The following is a 19,179-nucleotide window of genomic DNA, read 5'->3' as shown; positions in this document are numbered from 1 at the left end:
ATGAATAATCATTTTAGAGCGTAACGTATGAGGTTTCATGATGCTCAAGTGCCTTGTGTTGTCTTGCGAGAAAGAAAGAAATAGAAGAATAGAGAGACATTACTTCCTAGCTTAGATCAGTAAACTGGATTAAATGGCATTAGATCAGTGATTACCAGTCCCCCTGCTCTGATGTGATCCAGACCCTTTCCATGCCCCTTTAATAAGGGCCTGGATGCTGAGAATGCCAGCAAATAGGGAAATCCAATCAGGACAAAGCTATTCCGATACCTCCACTAGACCTGATTTGGGACTTGTATTGTTCATTTGAGACTTTGCTGATTTCATGCAGAGGATAGTTTGTGAACAGGCACTGATATGTTTGCGCAAGGAGGTCATCGTGTTGTATAATTAACCCGCCTTATGAAGCAATACGTTTAGGCGTGAACATGCATGGCATTTCAAAAAGTCCAAGCATATCTCATTGTCAAAGCCTATTGTTGGATTTTAATTTATGACCAGCGCTGGAATTTGTTTGTAGATAAGAGTTAGTCAGCTAATCAGCTCATCAGTTGTGAATCCAGATCTACTATTGTACATTTTAGCCTCAGGCTCAGGTCAACGGTGAGACCATTTTCTTGATTTAGTTTTCCAGCATTCTTGGTCTTATGTATAAACTAAAAATGTTTTGGTTAGTGAAATATTGTGCAAAAAGCATCATAAGCATCACTAATACATGTACATCGGTTGCCCCAGTTAGGATGTAGATGTTGGGCGTTTGTGTGGAAATAGTGGATGCAAAATGACTTTTGCTGTCTGAACAGTTAAAAGTAAGTGAAATGTATTTATTTAGCACTTTACAAAAATGCAATGTACAAAATGCTTTACACAATACAAGAACACAATCATTAAGAATACATTCATGAATAGCTATACACAATGTATGAACAAGAAAAATGTAATATAAATATAAAATATCAAACCCCAAAACACACAAAAAGACATCACTAACGACATTTTAAAACAGACACACATTCAGTAGATCTAATATCCAAAGGCAAACTATTCCATAAGTTTGGAGCCCTTACTGAAAATCTCCTTTTGCTTTATATTTGGTTCTTGGAACAGCCAGCAATTTGTTTAAAGAAGATCTAAGACATCTCACTGTTTTGTAAGGTCAAAAGCTCAGGCACCAAACCATTTAATGCTTTGTATGTCACCAATACAATCTTAAAATCAATCCTAAAATGAACAGATAGCTGTATGTAATGTAAAGAAGCTAAAACAGGTGTAATATGATTAAATAACTTTGTCCGTGTCAATAGTCTGGCCGCAGCATTCTGTACTAATTGTAAACGTGATAAAGTACGATGATTTAAAGAAGAGAACAAGGCATTACAATAATCAAGACTGAGGATGAAATAAAAGCATGAATAAGCTTCTCTATATCATTAAAACTCAAAAACCGCCTTGCCTGATAAAAACAAGACTGCACCAACTTCTTAACATGATATTCAAAGGTAAGATTGGTGTCAAAATAAACACCCACATTTCTCTTTAAAGGGGTGGTTGATTATGATTTCACTTTTCTAACTTTAGTTAGTGTGTAATGTTGCTGTTTGAGCATAAACAACATCTGCAAAGTTACAACACTCAAAGTTCAAAGCAAAGGGAGATATTTTCTTTTAAAGAAATTGCTTTTTAAGGACTACAACAAACGGCTGGTATGGACTACATAACAACCCTAAAATTTTCATAAACCCCACCCCAGGGAACGCGATTTATAGATTATCATGACATAATATGCTAAACAATGATTAGAAGATAGTTAACTCCACATCAGCTACATAAATTTAAACATAAAAAAAAAAGTTTTTGAATTTTTCAGGACACAAGCTGTTGAAGCTCCGCCCTCTGTGCCGGGAGCAGCTGCTCATTTGCATTTAAAGGGACAGACATTATTGCTATATGCTATATAAAAATATCTGTGGGGTATTTTGAGCTAAAACTTCACATTCACACTCAGGGGACATCAGAGACTTATTTTACATCTTGTGAAAAGAGCATTATACCACCCCTTTAAAGCAGGGTGGATTCTGATTGGTTGTCAATGTTTTTATCGCTCATCAGCTTGAATATCAGCAAAGATATTGTTTCTCTGTGCCATTATTGTTATATTTGTGGTGTGGCCTCTGCTATTCTTTTATATTTAGAACGATTTTTAGAACTATATCTTTATCATTATCGTTATCGTCGTTGGTGTGAATGGGCCTAAAGTCTCTCCAAAACACCTTTCCACAATTTATGAAGGTTTTCATAATACATAATTTGAAACGGCTAATGAGCTTGACTGTCAAACCCACATTGTTTCACTGCTATTGTTGAGGAGTACTTTCTATATAAAGTCTTAGTGGCTCATAATGGTTTGTTTCATCACCAGTTGCAGGACATTCTAACCACAATTGCTTTATGGCCGTATTTACATATTTGCATAAGCTGATTGAGAAATGCTGTGTTTTCATTTCCTACCTTAATAGATGACGTGTGGTGCTACAGATATCTCATTAGAACAGCTGTTTAGCTGAATCATAAAAAGAGGAAATAGTTACTAGAACAGGTAGTACTGTATATTAATAAGTTTTACACCAACTTCCTATTTCAGTCACAATGGATTTGGATTTTCTGTTGATTTGATAGGATCACGACGAATGAAAGATGCTTAGCTTGTGTGCAGCATGTGTGCAGATTGATTATGAATGTATCTTGGTGAGGCACTGTCATGGTCCGATATTGACAGTTTTAATGATAAATGAAGTTTTATGTAACAAGGGAGGGAGGAGCACGTTCAGGTAATCAACAACCAATCAGCACAAGAGGAAGCCGGTATAAATATAGCCTTCCCTCACCTCTGTCCCATGACAGTTTCACAGCATCCCTCCACCACCCCATCACCTCACTCTTGGCTGGTTTTCTATCCCAGTCGAAAGGGGGGAGTACTCTGGGTTTGGGCCAAATTCCGTGCTCGTAGCCCTCTCCCGGACAGCACGTCAAATACGCATAAATTACTACATCTGATTTCATGTACGTGTGAACTGGTGAAATTGGAGAAAACCTGAACTGTCAATTAAGAAATTATTGAAGACATGGCTGTTAATAGGAGAATTGAAGTCAACATGAAATCAAAATTTACTTTCTTTAAGCATGTAGCTGGTCTTGTGACTGAATGAATTTTGTGAATAATTCTTCAATTACACTATTTTTTTTTTTATTATTTACACTACTGTTCAAAGTTTTGGGTCTGGAAGATTTTTTAATGAGTTTGAAAGAAGTCTCTTTTGCTCAACAAGGCTGTATTTATATGGTCAAAATACAGTAAAAACAGCAATGTTGTAAAATATTATTACAATTTTAAATAAGTGTTTCTGTTGTAATATATTTTGCAATGTATTTATTCCTGTGATGCAAAGCTGAATTTTCAGCATCATTGGTTTCATTCTTCAGTGTCACATGATCCTCCAAAAATCATATGCTTATTTGCTGCTCAAGAAATATTTCTTATTATTATCATCGGTGTTGAAAACAGTTGTGCTGCTTCATATTTTTGTAGAAACCATGATACATTTCTTTTGGATTCTTTGATGAATAGAAAGGGCAAGGAAACTTCATTTATTTGAAATAGAAATGTCTTCACTGTGACTTTTTATTAGCATTTTAATGCATTCTTGCAGAATAAAAGTGTATATATATCCCATAACCTGAGACCCAGACACCACCTAATGAGATCCAGACCAAGGCCACGTTTATGTGGTCTCGAAAGGTCTCAAGACTAATACTGCCATATCACGACTCCAAATCTGCTTGTGTTAATTAAAAACCCCAAGATAAAACTAAACTAACTAATCTTTTATTGAAGAACTTCTATATTCGAGAGCTCGGGGACAGGTTGTTTGGAGTCTGAAATTGTGTTTCTCTTCAGGAATGGGCTCTTTTTGACGTTCTGGAAAAATGTTCGTCGTCTCGAGGGACAGAAGTGGGCATGTACCCGAGCTCACCATGTTTCTTCCTCATAATTACAAACCTTTTGACAGCTCACATTAACCTATGACCCTCACACACCGAGACACTCACGCTCAAACGCACACGCACTTTCAGAATTCCTAATGATGGATTTTTAACGAGACCGGACAGAGGAATTCTCTCACCATTCAAATGTGCATCTAGCATATGAGAAGAATCTGTATTATGGAGACTGTGAGAATGTGTCTATCCTTTAGTCGTCTCATGAAGAGCCAACATGAATGTTATTTTCTCCCTGCTCATCATTCATGGTGTCATTTGCACTGTGCAGCATTCTTTCTACTTGCCGGCTCCTGTATTGTATCGTGTTTGTGTGTGAGGAGATATTTTTGAAAGGCGTTAGAAGCGTGAAATGCTTGGCAGCTGTTCTATTATATCTGGCAGGTTTGAAGGCGAAAAACGGCTGGAACGGAGAAGCAGGAGATGATGAAATTAGGGTTGTTTGATTTGCATGTCATCTGATTCCGCCTTTGTGATTGGATTGTAACTGATAGGATTTTTTAGATTCATTTGGCATTGTAATCTGTTGAATATGATTTCAATTTTGTTTTATCTGTCTCCATTTTTATGTATTATCCATATTCTATGTCTGTTTGTGGTTGACAGATATATCGGTCAGCCTGATTCATCAACCAGTGTTAGACAGTATCAGCATTGGCTAATATCCATCCTTACTTGGCTGAATAAGAAGTGTGTCAGTTTCAGTGTTTTTCGAGGACCTTTTCAATATATATTAGAGAGTTTTTTTGAATGGTTGGGGGGTGAATTATGATGAAATAAGAATCTCTGCAATTGTTTTACATGCATGTTCATATTTATACACACACAAATATAAGCAGCACAACTGTTTTCAACATTGATAATAATAAGAAATGTTTGTTGAGCTGAAAATCTGCATATTTGAATGATTTCTGAAGGATCATACGAAACTGAAGACTGGAGTAATGATGCTGAAAAATCAGCTTAATCACAGGAATAAATTACATTTTAAAATATAATAAAATAAAAACAGTTATTTGAAATTGTAATAGTATTTCTCAATATTGATAAATGCAGCCTTTATGACCATAAGAGATTTCTTTCTAAAATATAAAAAAATCTTACCGGCCACAAACTTTTGAACGTTAATGTCTCTATCTATATATGTCATTTTGTAGATATCAAATTTTTGTTAAATAATATATAACTATAACATATATTGAAAATATATATATATATAAATATAATATGTTTTTTGGTGAATTTATAATTTATATGTATATTCCTGAGGTCATTTGATTCTCAGCCCATCTTTGCAACGCTCAGCAGTCGTCACATCTTAAACTTTTTTAGCGTGGAGTGGATGGCTATTAATTTTGCTTATGTACCCGGGCCACCTCTCTCTCTGCCCTTTTCAAGCTGAGTGCTGCTCTCAGCTGTAGAGATAATTAGCAAGGCTTATTTGCTATGCTAATGAGCGTCAACATGCATCTGCATAAAGGCCAATGTCTCTCCGGGCCTCTGTGCTAGTCAACTACTTGATGAGCCGGAAGACAGTTAGCTACTTTAAAACTGTAATTTCACAAGTTACTCATGTTTTAAAGAAGTTATACAGTCAAAATGCATTGAAGATTTTTCAGAGTTAAGATTTATTGGTTTGATTGCCAGGGAATGCATGGGAGTGCATAATAAGTGTAATAAGTGCATTATTTAGTTTTAAAATTATTTGATAAATTCACAACCTATATCACTTCATCCTACAAAACCTATTTAGTTTGAATTAAGTTTTAGTACATTTAAATAGCACATATTTTTTATGTTTTGTTATCTTAAACCCCCAACTGTCATATAAACAGACTAAGACAACTATTTAAAATGGTGTCTTGATAATAAAATAATTAAAAACTAAATACTATAGCATCATTTAGGTTTGAAACCTTTCATCTAAACTAATTTTATAAATATCAGTAGTTTTAAAGCTGTTGAGATAATTGAAAAACTTTTTTCTAGCGATTTGTATATTCTCAATTTTCAGGGTGGCACGACTGCAAACATGGCTCTTTTATTGTGAATTGACAAGGTAATAACAGTAAACATGAGAATGCATCATCCAGAGGAACCCAACTGAAGATTGTCCTTATGTGTGTGATGTAACCAGATTTCACAATCGGTTAAAATTTGAAAAACTCTGTAGTCTTGGAGGAACTAAACAGTGTGTTACTGACAGACTGGGAGGAGAGGTGCTGCAAGCCTGCATCAATGTAAAATATGTGAAAAAATAAAGCGTTTTTTGGACATTCTAGTAGACCCCAAAAACAAAATCAAGACTTTGTAAAAGAGCATATTAAGGCCTCTTTAAGTTGCTCTGTAGAACTCTAGAACTTTGTCACGCAGATGACATTTACTTATCCTATTTAATATGAGTGAACGCTAGACAGCGCATGCAACCTTATACATGTATGTGAGAAAGCTTACTTTTATAAAGTTGTCTAAAAGAATAAATTATATATATAAATATAATACACTCCTTCATGAAAGTTAAGGTCTGTTTGTGCAGTACTTAATGAGAGTGTGTATATGCGTGGGAACGGCTGTCTTTATGGCAAATGTTAAGCACTCCTTTATTTATTCTGATGAGCTCGGGAGACTCTGATGGAGAAATGGAGTAAATACTGGAGAGAGGACTGGGAACAGGGTGGAATATGGAGGAGGAGGCGCATAAATCACGCTGTGAAGCCTTTTCTTCAAGTAATTCCACCATGGATTACTTGAAATTGGGAAATTTGCATCCGCCTCAATGTGAGCCGCTGTGTTTGGATTGATTAGGTCTGTTACCTCCCCTTTACTCCTTCTTCCTGCACATCTCGCTTTTAATGAGAGTATTTTTTTTTTATTGCTGAAAACTTTTGAAATGAGATGAGGAGCAGACCTGTGTTTGATCATCGTGTTTAGTTCAGGGATATTGAGGCGTCTGGGAATCTAAAGAATATGGAAATAGGATCATGTCTCTTGGGCTTACAAAAGTCATACAAAAATGAGAGAATCAAGCATATTATGATGCAAGGGAATACCAATACACAATTTGTGTAGATGTATATAAATATTAGATTTGTATTAACATTGTATAAACTCAAAGGCAAATTTTTGCAAGCATTAAAAGAAGACCATTTTTAGTTGCGCAGTCAAACTGATTTTTGTATAAAGACTTTCCATATTAAATGAACAGGGTTATATTTGAAAATTCAAAGTAATGTATTATCATGCAGATGAGTCATTGAATAAAGAATAAATACACACAGACAGAATCACCTTTCCACAATGAAAAGTAATTTACATAAAATTTGATGTGTGATGAAATCTTTTCTAAATTTCTGGTTCGGGGAAATGGATTTCTTTTTCCTATCATTGTACTTTCATCAACATTTAGACCTAACAGCAAATGTTTGTTCATGGCCAGTGGAAGATTGAAGTTGCTAATGAACAAAGGGCTTTCTGTGTTTTTGAGTTGTCTAGTCATTTTTTTAAATAGTAATTGTGAAATAGAGTGACTGAGGCTGGTGTTGAATCATGTATTAACCGTTTGTTTTTAGAGGTTAGTGAAGAAGTGAACAGAGCTCATTATACTGGTATTTTGACATTTAAAGGAATAGTTCACTTCAAAATGAAAATTCTGTCATCATTTACTCACCCTCAAGTTGTTTCAAACCTGAATGAATTTCTTTCTTCTGCTGAACACAAAAGAAGATATTTTGAATAATGTCGGTAACCAGACAGTTGATGGACCCCATTGACTTCCATAGTAGGAAAAAAATACTATGGAAGTCAATGGGTCTCATCAACTGTCTGGTTACCGACATTCTTCAAAATATCTTCTTTTGTGTTCAGCAGAAGAAAGAAATTGATTTGAAACAACTTGAGGGTGAGTAAATGATGACAGAATTTTTGCGCTATTCCTTTGAGCCACACATAGAAATGTGTAAATATCATTACGTTATTGTCAAAGACTGCATTTCCCATTATCATCCCTGGCACCTAACCACACACACCTGGAACTCATCTAGCCCACATCACCAGCATTGTCTGACCTCAGCTGTGTCCGAAATCGCCCCCTATACCCTTAAATAGGGCACTATTTGAGGGGACAGCCGTTTGTAGTGGTGTCCAAATCCATAATACACCTTAATGAGTGCACTCATTCAATCCCACAATGCACTGCACTATCGAGTGTACAACCGATAGAGAATTAAAAAAGGCACAGCAGTGCTGTGCAGTCTTAAAAGCTCTTTTAATGGCCTCTCTCTTCAAAATGTGCACGAACAGCTCATAAATCCTCATGTCGAATAGAGTCCCAATACTATCTGCGTCAGGACAAACCTGTTCCTCTCTCAAGACACAAATCACGACTCTAATGCTGACCTGTACCTGAATTCCGATCTGGTCAAATTTCCCAATTCTCATTATCATACATTTGTTTTATTTTTGAGTTTGCAATTCTCCGTATTATCATTAAAGATTCTCCATGCTGTATTACAATCACCATGATTTAAAACAAATAATAAATAAATTTGCATTGTAGCACTAGCACATTAAATACAGAACAAATACCACCAGGATGTATACATTCTTTACATTTTAAATTGATCTGTGCTTTTTCACAGACTGTGATGATGTGTTTCCACAGTTTTTAACATTTTAAATCTTTAAATCTTATATTTTCATTATTAAAAAATGTAATTTATTACAAAATACATTGTGTTTCATTACCTTGGCATTACATTTCAGAAAACTAGTTTATAAGCTAGTTTGCTGTGCGAGTGTTTCTATTGCAATGGCAAATTTGACATCTTTCTCTCTTCTGACCAACATAATCAATCTCTCCATTTTTTTGTGAACTCATAGAAACACTATCATGGATTTTTTTTCTTTTGTTATCCGAGCAAATGTGAACGCAAAAAAAAAGAAAAAGATTTGTTGTAGTTTCAGTTCAGCAGCATTTTACCCAACTATATGACGACTTCCGCTTCTGACAAACCCGGAAATGTGAAAAGGGTCCATGTAACTTTTCTTCTTTGCATTTTTTCCTTTTCAATTTTGGGTGAAAGAAGACCTTAGTGTGTTCTTGACAGGCGTCACGAGTTTCACTCAGCCACAGTTTTTTTCTTACAGTGAATCTGACTTTCTCTCTTGCATTTTCTATGTATTATATGTGCTAGGGCCTAGGCTGTAAATCTCCTTGCACATTTGTTTAAGCACTGTGTGTTTGAGGGATCGGGCCATTAAGCAAACCTCATCCATGTTAATGCCAGCCTTTTCTTTCTCTGTCCCATTAATGAGCGGTCAGGTTAAAGGCGTATAAGCACCAGTGTGGCCGGTTTCCTTTCCCCAGTCTGGCCTTCGTAATGAGCCGCTCTCTTCTCCCTACCGCACAGATTGGAGTCATGATTGCGAATTTAAATGAGTGTTTAAGAGGGACCGGCCTCAGTTGCATCCCTGCGTATCATTGATTTATCACAGCCGTGAACTACTGACGGGAGTCGAGCTGTCGGACACAAACCTGCCAGGAGACCCTGAACGGGTATCTGGAGACCAGCTATATCAATGAATCAGATCCCACTTCCTATCTACCTTTCATCTCGGTGATATGTATGCAGTGCAGTCTGACTGAGATCTGAATTATTACTTCCATCACAGTAGGAAATGTTGCTCATTTAAAGAGACACACACTCATTTATTAGATTGTTATGAAATTCCCTTTTATATAATATCGCTTTTTCTTTTTTCCCTGTACTTATTAGCTTAATAAGAAAAGAAGAAAAAGTCATAACAGATTATTAGCCTTTTTTCCCCTTCAGAAATTCACCATGGTAACCATTGTTTCCACCAAAGTGTCATAGTTACTGTTGCTTGTTATTTTTAGGTGATTCAAAAAACAAAAAGTGTGAGAAATAATGATATAGTGTTTATTAGCTGCTGATTGGCATTTTATCTGAAACTATGGTTAGCATGGAAAGTTTTTGTTTTTAGTTTAGGTAACACTTTACACGTCAAGTCAAGTCATCCTCATTTATATAGCGCTTTTAATAATGTAGATTGTTTCAAAGCAGCTTTACAGAGATAAACGTATAATTTATGGTAACAGAGATTGTTTTGGCTTTATAGCGGTTCTTTAATAAAGTTATTTTTCAGCTAAAGTTATTTTTGATGGATTCGCTTCCATCGCAACGATCATTTGTTATTAAATTAGGGGCCGCTAAGATGACACCATTCTCTCTACACAGACTTTAAACGCGAACCTGTGAGAAACGCTGATGGCGTTCACATGCACATTAAGAATTGGTTCTATAGTTATGTGCGTTTGAATATATGTGCGCAGGTTTGTAATTCCCTACAAACCAAGCCTAAACAAAGTACTGGTCTTTCCTTATAAATTTTGATACAGAATTTTATTTTATTTTGTCACTTCGGGGTAGGTACGCAAAACGAATTTCCCGAAAACGCTTTATCTGTAGAGTGGTAAAGGGATCCTCCATAGGGAGAGACTAGTTGGCACTTCAGCACTGCATTGTCATCGGGTCCAGGCGAAGGTCCTTCGTCAGATCTGGATACGGCCTGGATCCGGCAGGCTGCGGGAAAACCTCGGGATAAACAAAGACACTAAAATTAGCGTAGATGCCATTCTTCTTATGATGTAACGAGTACATCAGGATTTATGGGAAGTGTTCCCGGTTCCGGCTGATCTAATCTATGCAGCCTAACATTGAATTATAGAAGTCTATAATGTATTATGTGAATGCTAGGTCAAAGAGATGTGTCTTTAATCTGGCTTTGAACTGACAGAGTGTGTCTGCTTCCCGGACAATGGTAGGAAGACTGTTCCAAAGTTTTGGTGCTAAATAGGAAAAGGATCTACCGCCAGCGGTCGATTTTGATATTCTAAGTATTATTAACTGGCCGGAATTTTGAGATCGCAATAGACGTGAAGGACTATAATGCGTTAAGAGCTCGCTCAAGTACTGCGGAGCTAAACCATTTAGTGCTTTGTAAGTAATCAGCAATATTTTAAAATGTATGCAATGTTTAATAGGCAGCCAATGTAGTGTTGACAGAACCGGGCTAATATGGTCATACTTCCTGGTTCTGGTAAGAACTCGAGCTGCTGCGTTTTGAACTAGCTGTAGTTTGTTTATTAAGCGTGCAGGGCAACCACCCAATAGAGCATTACAATAATCTAGCCTTGAGGTCATGAACGCATGAACTAATTGTTCCGCATTTGTCAATGAGAGCATATGGCGTAATTTAGATATATTTTTAAGATGGAAAAATGCGGTTTTACAGATACTAGACACGTGACTTGAAAAGATTGGTATCAAAGAGCACACCCAGGTTCCTAACCGATGACGAAGACTTGACAGAGCAGCCATCAAGTGTTAGACAGTATTCTAGGTTATTACGTGAGGAAGTTTTTTGTCCAATAATTAGAATCTCTGTTTTTTCAGAGTTAAGTAGTAGGAAATTACTAGTCATCCAATTTTTTATATCAGCTATGCATTCCGTTAATTTTGTGAATTGGTAAGTTTCGTCTGGGTGTGAAGAAATATAGAGTTGAGTATCATCGGCATAACGGTGAAAACTAATGCCATGCTTCCTAATGATATCTCTTAAGGGTAGCATGTACAGAGTGAACAGCAACGGTCCTAGTACTGAGCCTTGTGGTACGCCATACTGAACTTGTGATCGATAATGTCTCATTTGTTAAAGTGCCCCTATTATGCTATTTTAAAGTTTCCTAATGTTGTTTTGGAGTCTCCTACAACAGGTTTACATGCATCAAAGGTCAAGGTTTCATTTTCTCATAATATACATTTGCACATCACCACATTTTCAATGATTCTCAAACGACTCGTCAGATGAATCAATCTCTCTAAATCCCTCCTTTCCACGGGCTACTCTGCTCTGATTGGCCAGACAGCTCAGTCTGTTGTGATTGGTCTACCGCGTGCAGCGCGTGTATCGAAAACAAAACCGCCCATTGCCATAACAATGTCAGCTCTGCGTGTCCTGAGGCTTCCTACACCGTAAACTAAACACAGTAATGAACAATGACGTCAATTGTACCATATCAATCTGAGCGCGAGTCCAATAATGAAACATTGGAAGAACTAGTTATTCAACCCGAACCTCCATCGCAAGGACAACTCGAGCAGGACGTTTCTCAGTGATACACTACTCAGTTTGAGGTACATTATGAGATGTTGCAACTGTAATTCCTTACCATCAGCATTAATAAGTGTATGTCCATCAAATAAACCTTTTACTTGTACTTATTTATTTACTGAGTATTTTTGTCATTTATTGCGGTGAACATGTGGAAACTGTATCATAACACTTCGTAAAAGTCTGAAGTAGTTGTTGACAGGCACGTAGGAGATATGGCAAGGTGACTTAGCGTCTCGTTCCCTCTTCAGGGAACTGAGGTTAGAGTCGTAACCAAGGCGTTCCCTTTCAAGGGAACTCGCGCTGTGTCGGATTGACGCTAAGGGAATGTCTATACCAACGCCACCATAGCGACAAGTGTCTGTCCAGTGTGAAATCGCGAGGAGCAGCACTTGGACGAGAGCACCTGGGACCCTGGTGTAGAGTCCAAGTTCAAAGAATAGAACCTCACAAATGTGTGCGGTGAGGACCACCCTGCCGCATCACAAACATCTTGGAGAGCAACTTCTGATATAAGGGCCTTGGAGGCCACCATACTCCTAGTAGAGTGGGAACAGACAGCCATAGGTGAAGGCTGTTCGGCCGACTCATAAGCAAGTGAGATAGCCTCGACCACCCACTTGCTCATTCTTTGCTTAGATGCAGGGGACCCTTTGGAACATAGCCTGGTCTAGGATGAAGGAATGCTTTAACCATGCCAGGTGCAAATTCCAAGCACGAGGGTGCAACCGACAGTGCTTGCAAATCTCCTATCCTTTTAAGAGAAGTGATAGCGAGGAGGAACAAAGCTTTCAAGGGCAGAAACTTGGCCAGAACCTCCTCCAATGGCTCGAAGGGAGCCAGGGAAAGGCCTTGAAGGACAATGGCCAAATCCTGTGTCAGCACCCTGGTACGAACTGCAGGCCGCAGGCCTCAGCCTCAGAGTACCACGGAGGAAACGAGACACCAACGGGTCTTTATCCTAAGACACCCGTGCTTCGGCCACGTTTGTAACATAGCGTCCAATCCGAGAGGAGCTGGATACGTGAGGGAGAAACAAACTGGACATTAAGACGTCTCTCGAGACGCAAACAGATCCACTTGTGCCTGGCCGAACACCCTCCAAATCTGCTCCACCACCTCGGGGTGGAGCCTCCATTCCCCACGCCTCTGCCCTTGTCTCGACAGGATGTCTGGTCCTATATACCACAGGAGGATTTGGTGCGCCAGTTTGCAGAGTGGACGCGAGCGCAACCCCCCCTGGTGATTTATATAGGCGACCACTGATGTGTTGTCTGTGCGGACAAGCAGAGATCTGCGAGGAAATTCTTTAGAGCAAGAAATACAGCCAACATCTCCAGACGGTTGATGTACCATGAGAGATGGTGGTCCATCCACAGACCCCGAGTTGAGCGCCCTTCTAGGTTCACTCACCAGCCCATGAGAGAGGCATCTGTCGTTAGCATCTTGCAACGACAAGAAGCTCCCAACACGGGACCCTGGGACAGGAACCAAAGTTTCTTCTACATAGCCAGGGCACTTAAGCACCTCCATGTAACCCTGATCATGCGAAAGGGGTTGCCCCTCGGGGAAAACCCTCTGGTCCTGAGCCACCATTGCAGGTGTCTCATGTACAACAGTCCAAAAAGTATCACGTTGGACGCTGCTGCCATCAGACCCAACAGTCTCTGAAACTGTTTGACAGTGAGTGACTGACCTAGCTTTATTCTTTTCACAGCCGAAAGGATGGATTCTATGCGTGCTGGTGACAGGCGTGCCTGCATCGGCATTGAGTCCCAAACCATGCCTATAAAGGTGGTCCTCTGTAGTGAAGAAAGCACACTCTTCTTGGCGTTTAGCCATCTTGTATGTGGCACGATTTGTCTCAGAGTTACATTTTTGAACTTTAGCTGCATGATGTTTCGTTCAGCACTCGAAGATCCAAAATGGGACTCAACACCCCACCCTTCTTTGGAACTATGAAATTCCGGCTGTAGAACCCGGCTTCCCTGTTGGAGGGAGGTACATATTCTATGGCCCCTTTCTCTAACAGGGTTTTCACTTCTTGTTCCATTACCAGAACCTGCTCGGGGCCCACCACGGTGAATAGGACCCCCATAAACCTGGGCAGGCGAGACCCGAACTGAATTTGATATCCTTTTTCTATGGTCTGTAGGACCCAATGAGAAACATTTGGCAGTAGCTTCCACGCTGCCAAAAATTCTACTAGTGGTACCAGCCTCTCGAGACTGGCCTCTGGTTTTTTATCTGCAATTAGTCCGATGCCCTGTAACGGCGAACTGGCAGGGAACAACCGACCTGACTGCTCTGGAGCCCTCCTCGGAGGGGCGGGTATCCTAAGGCCACTACGTTTCCGAGTGGTCCTTGAGATATGTGCTCGCCGGAGACCGCTGCACACGACCTGAAGCACACGAGGTGGCAGGGTTGGCAACTCCCTTGCCCTCATCCATGTCTCCTAACTCAGCTTGGTAGGCCTGCAGCAGTGACGTAGTGTGAAGGCATGCTGCAGCCTGACCAGCAGCTGTGTAAGCTTTACCCACCAGTGATGATGTGGTTCTGACTGGCTTAGTGGGTAATGCCGGGGACTTTAGGGAAGATGCCGCTTCGGGGGAGAGATAGCTCGCAAGCCTCTTTTCCACTTTTGGCATCTCCCCATAACTGTGCTCTTTATAGTTAGATATAGAGGACTAATTAGATGTTTGTGCACTGTACACTCTATATGAAACCGGTTTCTCCCATGATCTCGACACCTCAGTGTGAAGATCGGGGAAAACGGTAGGCCCTGGCGTTGAGGTTGTGAACGTGAAGGCAGGAATACTCAATCTCTCAACCGCTCTTGTCACAACCTCAACCAGCTCTTCGAATGCATGAGACTGAGGTGGCGAATCCTCCAGTTGAACTGTATTTAGCTGAAAGAAGAAAGTTATATACACCTAGGATGGCTTGAGGGTGAGTCAATTTTGGGATAATGTTCATCTTTGGGTGATACTAACTAACCCTTTAATGTGTAATAAATGCTGTAGAAGTATTGTTCATTCTTAATTCATGTTAACTAAAGTAGTAAACTAATGTTACCTAATGAAACCTTATTGTAAAGTGTTACTTTATTCTCACTCTTTCATAATCTTGCACAACAGTTGCAGACGAACATAATTACAAACTTTGTTTGTTCTCATTTACAGTCTATGTTGTGAGTCTCTTGCTCTTTTCTTGAATATAAAACCTTAAGTAGAAAAATTATATTGCCCTCCTGCTCCTCTCCTTCACCTTTATATGGCACATTTTCCCACTGTTCTGCAGAGCAGAGTTGCAAATAATGAGCGTAGCTGAGGTGTAATGAAGCTTAACTATCCCTGTTCCTCCCTATTAGCACTGCTCTTACTGAGGGGAGAGTCCACGGTAGGCATTACGCTCCAGTCTCACATAACCAGTCTAGCGGCATTGAGTTCACTGCTCATTACTGCATAGTCCAGAGAGAAGAACCGCCCACCTAGGCAGGAAGATGCCATTTGACCGATATAAAGTGGCCAGCTGCAGTTTACTTCAATAATGTGATGTTTATGGGCAGATTTTGTGTCACAGGGCAGGGTTGTGCGCTATTCAGAATTTAATTGAGAATACCTTTTGAATTCCAATCCAATTAGTACATTTATTTGAGGTAGCAAATAGAATACATAATTGCAATTCAAATTTGAAAGGATGGAAAATTAAAACAAATTCATATAACTAATTTTTAACTATACTGAAAAAAATTTGGTGTTGAAAAATGTTCACAGATATTGCTAGTAATTTTCACAAACAATTGCAAAGAAACAGTAAGTAACACTTTGGATTAAACGACATTTTTGAAGTAGAAAAACTGAAATTGTATTTTTCTGTAAAATCTTATTTACAACTTTACTGCAAAAATTCAAACGGAAACAAGATTATTTTTCTTTCCCCATTGGCAGATACTGTACTTTTGCTTGTTTTAAGCAAAAACTCATTTAATTTTGACTTTTTTTTTTTCCGGAAAACAAGACATAATATCTAATGCCATTTTACTTATCTAGTGAATGCATCTTGATTTAAGAATGTATATATTTGGATGGGAAACAAGACAAAAATACTAAGAAAAGTATTTTTTTCAGTGTTCGAAAAATAATTTTTTACTGTGTGGAATAGGAAAGTTTGTCAATATATGAATGTTGGCTTGACAAAGTCTTGTTTGAAAGTTTTGAAATAAGATGGATGGCTGGATAGATTGATGGAAAGATGGATAGATGAGTCCCATACATAAATATACAGTATATAACTGTTAAAGTACTCTGCTAAAGTACCAGTTATTTCAATTATATGGTGCTTTTGAAGCCAGGCATTACTATTGTTATTGCTCATACTTAGGGTTAGTGATTTGAACAAACCCCAAATTTTAAGTACTAAACTTTCATTCATATTGTGAAAGTTGTGTTCACTGTCTCCTTACATGATATGAGCACTGTTAGTATCACATGTGCATGATTTCTAAAAATAACTGTTGTAGAGAAGCTAATTGGTTTTCATTTTGTAGAAATGTCCTCAAGTTACTAGCTGCTTGATTATTTTCTCTTTAAAATAAAATTTCTGAGGTTAGGAGTAACAGCATGTCAAGGTCTCTCCGTCACGTTTCCTGCTTGCGTCATGTTCCAAAACCTTCAGTACTGCATCACACACTCACTCACTCACTCACTCACTCACTCACTCACTCACTCACTCACTCACTCACTCACTCACACACCCTCAAGAACATCTGCTGTCAGTATGTGTCATGTCCACACACTAATGCCTTGCGCGCTTGGACACTTTCATATCATTGTCATCAGTGACAGCATTCCCACACACACACAAAACAAACAGATCATTTCCAAAAAACATTGACAGCTCTACAAAAACAACACGCTCACTGGGGCTGCTTTCATTGACAGAGTCAGTAAGCATTGGAGTTGCATTATTTTCCCTCTTTGGGAATAAATGTTCTTTAAATGTAAAACTATACACTAATATAATATATGCTATTAATATACATTCTTTTTATATTTTAAAATAATTTTTTTATTTATTTTATATTTCTAAAATGTAATAGAAATTATACATTTTAAATTCTATTCTTTTTTTTTTTTAAATGTTACATTTAAAAGGATAGTTCCCCCACAATTGACAATTCTCATTCAAAAATGCATCATGACAATATTTGATTTTTCTCCAAAATGTACTGTTTATTCCTGTGGTCTGTACGTAAGTGATAGACTTATATTCATTTGTTTGTTTTTGTTTATATTATTTAATTTAATTTTATGTTTTACATCGAAAGGGATAGTTCCACCCAAATTGACAATTCACATGCAAAAATGTATCATGAGAATAATGAAATTATTTTAATTAGAACATTCTCTTTATTCCTGTGGCCTGTAGGTCAGTGATATGGAAATTATATATTAATATATTCATTTTATTGGCTTTATTGAATAGACACTATTTTTAAAGTCTATTCAATGATTTGGTTATGTTTGAATTATCTTCATTTTGGGGGCCTTTCTCAAATGTCACGTTATTTAATTACAATTTTTATCAATCAGTCGACTGCCCTATCGATTTTTGTTTTGTTTTAACATCCATGTCAGACCTCACATGGTGTAATATTTTGATAAAATGTCAGACTATTTGGCACTTTACACCTAGTCTTAAACCACAAGACAATAAAATAAAGAAAGCAAGATGGCAAAAAAAGGAAAAAAAGCAAAACGTATGAAAGAAAGAATGAAAATCTGTCATCAGTAGTTTACTGCCAGTCTATTTGTTTGTTTTTCTGCTGTTCTCCGTCTCCCTTTTTTCTTTGCTTTTGCGTTCACACACCTCACCGTTCTGCTTATCCCTGCACAATAAGAAAGCTTCTCTCACACACACTGTCAGGATTTGTCATATCCACACACTAATGCATTGTGCTCGCCTCTCAGAGTCTTGCACATCGTTGTCATCGGTGGTAGACACGCAAAAACGCTCACAATGCACCAAAACATCCAACCATTGGTGAACATTAGTTCCCTTTTTTGGATTATAATAATTCTTTTTACTAAAAAGAATCTTCATGTTTATGATTTGCATTATTTTGGAAGAGTTCCCATTTTAATTTGCTATTAGTTTACATGTCTGCATCTCCCTCCTAGTTCAAAGCTTTATAAACTTCAATGATTTTACCAAAAGGACAACACATTAAAACAGGGTAAAATCAAATGCAATGTGTTCATTGATTACATTTAGAAGTGGGTTCAGAGAGTGATCTGACCAATGAAAAGAACCAATCAGGGATGGTTTGATGCTCACACTTTTCTTTTGATGTCAACTCAAGCTCTTTCTAATATGGTAGACAAATGTTTTGCAGTCTAGTTAGACTTTAATATTGTCAAACACAAATTTGGCTTGTGAAGGAGTTCAATCTGGCCCTGAATTATAGTATGCTGTTCATTTATTATAGTATGCTGTTCATTTATTATAGCATGCTGTTCATTTATTATATCAATATGATATATTCATAATGTTGTATCTTTAGTTACAGCAGGACAGATACGTTTTTTAATTTGATGTGTTATGTGTTAAAGGGATAGTTCACCCAAAAAAGAAAATGTTGTCATCATTTACTCACCCTTAAGTTGTACCAAACCTGTATGAGTTTCTATCTTCTGCTGAACACAAAAGAAGATATTTTGAAGAATATGGGTAACCAAACCATTTACTTCCATAGTATGGGGGTTAAATAATACTGTGGAAGTCAATGTGGCCATCAACTGTTTGGTTACAGACATTCTTCGAAATACCTTTTCGAAGTCTATACCATTATTAGATTATTATGTTGATTATTAAAATTATAGACTTAATGAATTTAAGAGAAAGGTGACATGATGATATTCTCTGAAC

The 19,179-nt window shown here is 37.9% G+C and overlaps 1 protein-coding gene across 5 annotated transcripts in view; it reads left to right on the top strand.

Moving 5' to 3' along the window:
• ksr2 (kinase suppressor of ras 2) overlaps positions 1 to 19,179 on the top strand; it is a 109,929-nt gene that overhangs the window by 32,570 nt on the left and 58,180 nt on the right. The gene's annotated exons all lie outside the window — the stretch shown is intronic.

The sequence above is a fragment of the Abramis brama genome (genome assembly GCF_963993115.1).
Source record: "Abramis brama genome assembly, chromosome: 5".
NCBI classification, from domain to species: domain Eukaryota; kingdom Metazoa; phylum Chordata; class Actinopteri; order Cypriniformes; family Leuciscidae; genus Abramis; species Abramis brama.
This window is presented reverse-complemented; position numbering and strand designations above follow the sequence as displayed.